Genomic DNA, 6,968 nt, shown 5'->3' on the forward strand with positions numbered 1-6,968 from the left:
CTTTCCAAGTACTTTGTACATCCTATTTAACCTTTATATCAAGCTAGATAGACAGTGAACAAAACATTAATTTAATTCACCAATTTATATTTTCAAGTTACTTCCTACTCGAGTACCTTTACTTGAATTTTAAACTATCCCTCTTTAGTTCAACTGCATGTAACAATTCCCTATCTACTTTAAAACTTTCCCAAGGGGGTCAAGGCAAGCCACTGTTTGAAAGATGCTCCCCTTTTACCAATTCAAAAAGCTTGGACATAAATTATCAACCCATTAATACATGACCAGCAATCCAACCTGTAATGCACTCAAATATGCACAATTGCACATATCCTTGTTAAGACTATTCAACAACAAACAAGATTTATATCCAGTAGTTGGGTCAATTAAATGGATCAAACGGCACCATAATGTTCAATCATATTATCAAGATCCAACAAAGTTTTATGGTTACATATTGATTAGGTATAAAAACATTTACTTTTTTTTATCTGTATTTAGAATTCACTATGCATAGCACTAAACATTACATATGAAGGTTTCACAAAGATTATCAAGATGGAAAAAAGTTGGTCAAAAACCAAGAGTAAGTGAGCAAGTAAACATGTGTAATTCTATATGTCTTCACCATTAATTTAATCTAAATTACATCATACATTAACATGTGAATGATATAAAGTGGAAACAACCTTGCAAGCTTAACTTAGAGGAGTTTTCTTACAAAGCTAAACGTACCTTGGAATTGTTTGCAAAATCAAGCTCATTTCCTATCATTAAGTTGAACCCATCATGCTTACTCAAGCAAACTATAACAACCTAAACAATAACAAATCACACTTATATGCAACATGCAAACATGAAATTCTATCAAATTGGCAGAGTCTGCACTCTTCAGTGCTTATACTTTTGCTCTTGGTTTAACCCTCTTGCACTCTGTACCAAACCTTTAGGTAAGATGAGATTCAAGGCGTCAACCCCTTCTAGCAAAGCCTCGTCAAACTACAGCAACAGGGAAAACAAGAAAAATTGGAATAGAAAAATAATTGAATATAGTAATAAAGAAAATAAAATTACCGCAACCATTGGACATGTATCATATTTATTAAACAAATAATAAATAAAAGAATTAGTGAGTAGATCTAAACCATTAGATGTCTATAGAATTGATGGCTAGGATGAGGAGTAAGTGGATCCCTCCTCAAAGGAATGAGTGTAAAACATAATTATTAAACAGAGATAGAGACTTAGAGATAATCTTCTGAAACAAAAAAAAAAGTGAAAGAAGACAAGCAAAACTTACACTTGAAGATGATCTTTCAAACACAATGCAGCTCATAAGTTAACCCAATGGCCATAAAAGATATAAGAGCGGATTCCTACCCTTTAATGGGTAAAAATTTGGCAACATTCTAGTATGGATATGGTGTTGAGTGGACAAATGGGAGCATTTAACTAGATTTCTAAAATCACTTGATGAGGCACGAACCTATATATATTAAAGCAGCTGTTATGTTTCGGTAACCTGCCAACCCAAGATTTTTCCAGAAAATAAGTAACCAAAAACACATTTGAGAACAAACTAACCCGAATTCTTAAAAATCCAGCACTACGATTTTGTCCTCCGATTCTATACAATTATTTGACTGTTTCATGTCCACCTTGTACTTAGGCGAAAACAAATTTTATAGGGTGAACAACTTGACATAAATATCGCAGCTATAAAGCAACAATGAGAAAGGCCAGGCCTCTTTTCTCCTGACAAAGACAAGCCAACAAATGTTATTTGTAATTTATGAAAGTTTCATTTTGATCTCCACAGTACTGTAGTACATGAAAAAGTGCACTGCATATTATGTTAAATGTATCGCATTATACCTGACACAATTAAAAAATTTAATTGCCATTGGACTTCATTAAAGGTCTTAGGTTGAATGATTGTCGTAGACTTACAAGTCATAACTCATAAGTACCACTGTAAGACCTCAAAGAGGCTTGTAGAATGCCCCGACCTTGGAACAGGACAAACTTTCCTCCATCTATTAGTTGGTAGGTTTCTATAAACATTGTACTCCTCCTTGTAACAAAAAATCATCCCCTCTTGGCACCACAATGTCAACTCTTCATTTCCCAGTTATTGTTTTACTGCCATTAATATTCAGATTCAAATTGAAAACTTCAGGAGCAGCGTTGTTGCAAATTGAACAACGGGATCCAAATTGAAATTTTCATTACAGTGGAGGAACCAAAAGTGCATTTAACAATAAACCAGGAACTTACTCGTTGTCAAGCTGTTACATTATTTTTTTGAAGCAATAATGCTTTAGGATCCATTTGCCCAGGAGGCTTTCCAATACCTAACAACAAATCAAATTGAAAATAATAATGACAATAATAGTCTAAAAAATAGGGAAAGCATAAATCATTTGTAACAAAAGTACTAATCAATTCTTAGTCAAGGAAAATCTTTATTTGCTCTGAAGTGATAGATCACACTTTCAGCCTGGTTCAGTGAAAAGTGAGAGCTGGGTACATGATGAGTAGCAGTACTCAAGAGAAGCACTTGAGAAGAGAAAACCAGAGCTGAAAAGATGCAATATTATATTTCTTGAACTCATTTTCCATCACAACTCGTCCCCTAAATTTTGTTAAGTTATAAACACCTTCAGCTACTTCATAGAATTATTTTTCCTTTTCACTTAAATCAGTGAAGCAGTACAGACATGTCCCAGTGACAAGTATGAATGTAATGAATAATGGTAAGCTATATGCCCAGTTTACTGTCTACTATGAATAGTTAAAGAAAGAATGTCTGTCTAGATTTCCACAAAATACTGATAGACTGTTGATTTACTGAAAGATATCCATCCATGGTTTAGAGTAAACACTAATTTCTTTTGAAGGGATGGGGGCAATTGATATAAACTCTGTTGGCAACGACACTTCTTACCATTTAAATTACGGATAACCACAGTTGGAGTCAAGGAAAACTCCTCATGTATCCATGAACAAAAAGATTTCTTATTAAAAGGTCAAATCAAGAAATTAAATGGATAGTCTTACATTGCAATCATCACAGTTTTGCTATACTTTGAAAGGAAGCAGACTACACTTTCCACAGTTCCAATAAGCAATTGGACGGCAACAGATAAAAGTCATGACAAACTGTTGTTCAGCTTCACATGAACTAGGTTATACATGCCGTAGAGAATTTAAGTACAAGCATAGAGCTGGTAGGAGGCTGGGGAAGAAGAGGGAAAATGGGAAATCCCTAGAAGTAAGTGCCAATACAAAGAACAACAACCAAACCTTTATCCCACTAGGTGGGGTTGGCTACATGGCCGAACTATGCAATAATGGTCTATCATAAATCACGTTCATTGACAAAATATTGATTTCTAATTTTTTCTTAATCGTTTCGTCTACTGTTTTTATTGACCTCATTCTTTCCCTAGGAATTGTACTAACCTCCATTTGATTTACTTTCATTGTGGGGCTTCTACAGTCTCCACACATGACATGTCCAAACCACCTAAGTACCACTATCAACTCTAAATAATAGGACTAGAACCAGAACTTTTTTGCGGAGTCAATTATTATCCCAACATTCAAATGCATGTTTTAAATAACTTTAAGGATTCACTCATCATGAGTCCCTAAATTTCTCTTCTCTCTAGACTACGTGATTCAGATAACCTACTAAAAGTTCTAAAACATTTTTACATAAAGGATATGATTCCAAAAAGTCCACAAGATAAAATCGAAATATTTAAGGAGAAAAAAGCCTCAAAATCTGAAGAGGTGAACAAAAAAAGAGGAGGTGGGGATAACATGCTAAAGTTGCTGAAAAAAAAGTAGTTTTGGAAGAGAATGAGGATACGAAAAATGCTTGATTAAGCAACAATTAAATGGGATAACAAATAGATGATCCACATGTTACAGCAGTACAAGCACAAGATGCCTTCCACAGTATGAAAGAGTAGACTAAAGAAAATTACCTGAAAGAAATAGAAAATGACAAACTATTCAAGGCAGGGACTGAAATGTGCAGCACAATCAGGTAAATGCAAGATCAAGGCATAAAAAGAATAATAAGTAAAATAATTTTATCCCTCAAACCATGGTACAACTCAAATCGGGACCCAAATAAATATCTAAATAACTGCATTAATTATAATAAACGCAGGCTATTGGCATCATAATTAATATCCATTGTTACTTTCGGACACCCTCATAGATTATCCTCCAGATTACCATCTTAACAAAAGGTGGGCTTGACTTCCAAAATAATGATCATTGGATCATGACTCCAACAGCATCCCCATTCTTTAAAAAAAAAGTCACGTGCCCTCATTCATATCTTCTGCATATAAAGATTTCAACAAATATATTTTTTGGGTTCTGTAATTAGTGAATTACACAATCTAATCTGATGTGTAACAAACATGCTAATATCTCTGGAGGAGTGGATACTGTAAGGGAACTAATTTCCTAGAGTCATTGTAAACCATAATTGTCAAAAAACTTACATCGCCAAATTCGCTTCAGAACTATCATATAGTAGGTACCCTTTATGGCTTCCATGGCCCCCTTTGTCATGAAGATGAAGCACCACGCATGGCAAGTTCAAGCTGTCATGAAACTGTAACAAAAAACTCAATTAAATATGGAATAGCACACTTACCATCAGTAGAAGAAGCTTGAAAGGGAAGGTATAGCTAATAACATATGGAATAAGTTACCACAAGCAAATGATTAAGAGGTAGCTAGTAATAAGCAGCCAGTGGTCTTGTTTGCAGTCAAATGAAGAGATATATTATCACACATTGATAATCAGCACAAGACTTCACGTGTAAGCTAAGCTAAACTAGAACACCAACAGTCAAGAAAATGAAACCAGTAGTAGTTTTCTACCTCAAAAATAGAAACCTCCACATAATCTATATTAGTACTATGTTATAACCTCCGCAAAAACTCAGGACTTGGAATACCAATAAGACAGGTAAAAGATGCAAGCACTCAGCAGGATGGCAATCTTCCAACCCTTAATTATTTATCATAGAACTAGCATAATTGACATGCAACAGAAGAAAACAAACATTCAAATATTTAAGCACTCAGCTAATATGGCCATCTTTCACTTTATTGTTTATCATAGAACTATCTTCTATTTTCTTTTTACTCTTCTCCGTATGAAACCCTATGTGTGTGTATGTTGGGGTGGGGATGTAATGATAAGTTGATAACCACCAAACACCTCTATTTGACAAAAGAACTACTAATCCATGTTAGATTTGGAAACAAATAACCTTTCCCTAGCACTTCCTGATTTCCATCAACCATGTCCAAATGGAATTGATAGTATCAAAACTATGCCTGCTTAATCATAAGTCATCCTTTTCCACTATGACTATGACCTTACTCTACTATAAAGGGGAAGGAAAAAGGATAGAAAATCTTTAGTTCCTTACAGATTCACCACTGAGATTCATGTAAGTTTGACGCTTTGCAAGGAAAACAAGAACTTCACCCACAAAACCTGTAACAGATTACCTTGCCTAAAACTCATGAATCACAACAAATACTGAAATAGAGAAACAGAATATTAAATGCAGTGGAGTGAACAAAAGCAACCTTTTCCAAAAACTGACTCAGCAAATTCATCAATCATCTCAAAAACCACCTGTCATGGAGTTTTACCAGGAAATTGCTAATCAGATACTAAGGGTTAGTTTGGGAGTTGTATTTTAGAGGAGAAGGAAGGGAAAATGAAGGCTTGGAAATACACTTGTGAGATGACTCTCAAGCCTTCTATTTCCCTTCCTTCCCCTCCAAAACCAACTCCCAAACTAAGCCTAAGTGTCTGTTTTGTAGACTTCATTTTGAAGAAAAAAAGCTTTTATCTGCATTGTACCCAAAAAAAATCAGCTATTTTAACAGCATTATTAATAAGCTCCCAAGATGGTTTTTCTTCAAGATTATAATTGTAATTTCAGAATCTCTACCACACACACCAAGCTAGCCACATTAGAAAACACTTGTAATACAACTTGATGGTTGATGACTTCAAAAACTAACATGTAACATAAGTCAATCGCGTATTTGTTAAGGGATTTTCATCTTCTTTTGCAACTGCCGCTTTTCTGTAAAAAACCTAACAAACAAATATGCAAGTATGAGAAGTGATTTTATCATCAAAATAATAACTTTTTCGTGAGAAGAGATTAAACAAACGGGCCCTAACAAGCTGATAACAGAAACCAAAACCAATGAAAAGTTATGGGTGTGGAAAAGCAACGTCTGCTTAAGCTATTTGAACATAATAATAATAATAATATCATCTCCACCAAACTGCAACACATTGTTAACATTCAAATAAGTTTCATCAATTTGTAGAAATGAAATTAAGGAGTTGGTATTTTGGTAATTAATGGATTACCTAAGAGCGTTGTTCAGTGGCTATAATCACTTTCTATGGCTTCAGCCTTCAAGTGTGAAATGGAATCGTATTATGAGTTTAGTCTTGGAATTGAATCACTTTTTATGTGAATGTTGAGTTAGATTCCCAAAGCTTTCGAGTATATCCATAATCACCCGTGTTGGGATTAAAGAGTTCAAAGCTATCTTGCATCAAGACAAAAATTCACTCAATTTCTAATCTCTTTTTATCTGTTCAGTATATTTTTCACATATTTCAATTTTTATTTTATCTACTTGACAGCAAATATGCTCATATAATTTTTTTACCCAATTTTTAGAAATAACTAATTTTAAACAGTTGGTATGAAAGTAATCACCTCCCATGGTTGAGCAATGAAAGGATCACAAAGAAAGACTGGAAAGAGAAGAAAGAACAAGAAATGATAGTGATTGAAGCATGAGAGAAAAGAATTTATGAATGACCTCTTTATGTGAATATTTTTCTTGATTAATAAGAGAAGAGAAAGTTACTTTAAAAAAGAGGAAAGTAA

At 34.1% G+C, this 6,968-nt stretch overlaps 1 long non-coding RNA gene across 4 annotated transcripts; it reads right to left on the minus strand.

Annotated features, from left to right (window-relative positions):
- Positions 606 to 6,607, minus strand: LOC109361706. 4 transcript variants are annotated; one of them, XR_002109319.1, is made up of 4 exons: positions 6,437 to 6,607; positions 6,076 to 6,151; positions 1,301 to 4,639; positions 606 to 999 (listed from the first exon to the last, which is right to left on the minus strand). It is a non-coding gene; the product is annotated as an uncharacterized LOC109361706 (long non-coding RNA). The 4 variants fall into 4 exon arrangements; XR_002109320.1 differs by lacking the exons at positions 6,076 to 6,151; positions 6,437 to 6,607 and adding exons at positions 5,469 to 5,536; positions 5,632 to 5,795; XR_002109318.1 differs by lacking the exons at positions 6,076 to 6,151; positions 6,437 to 6,607 and adding exons at positions 4,740 to 5,536; positions 5,632 to 5,795.

The sequence above is a fragment of the Lupinus angustifolius genome, chromosome LG12 (assembly GCF_001865875.1).
Source record: "Lupinus angustifolius cultivar Tanjil chromosome LG12, LupAngTanjil_v1.0, whole genome shotgun sequence".
Lineage (NCBI taxonomy): Eukaryota > Viridiplantae > Streptophyta > Magnoliopsida > Fabales > Fabaceae > Lupinus > Lupinus angustifolius.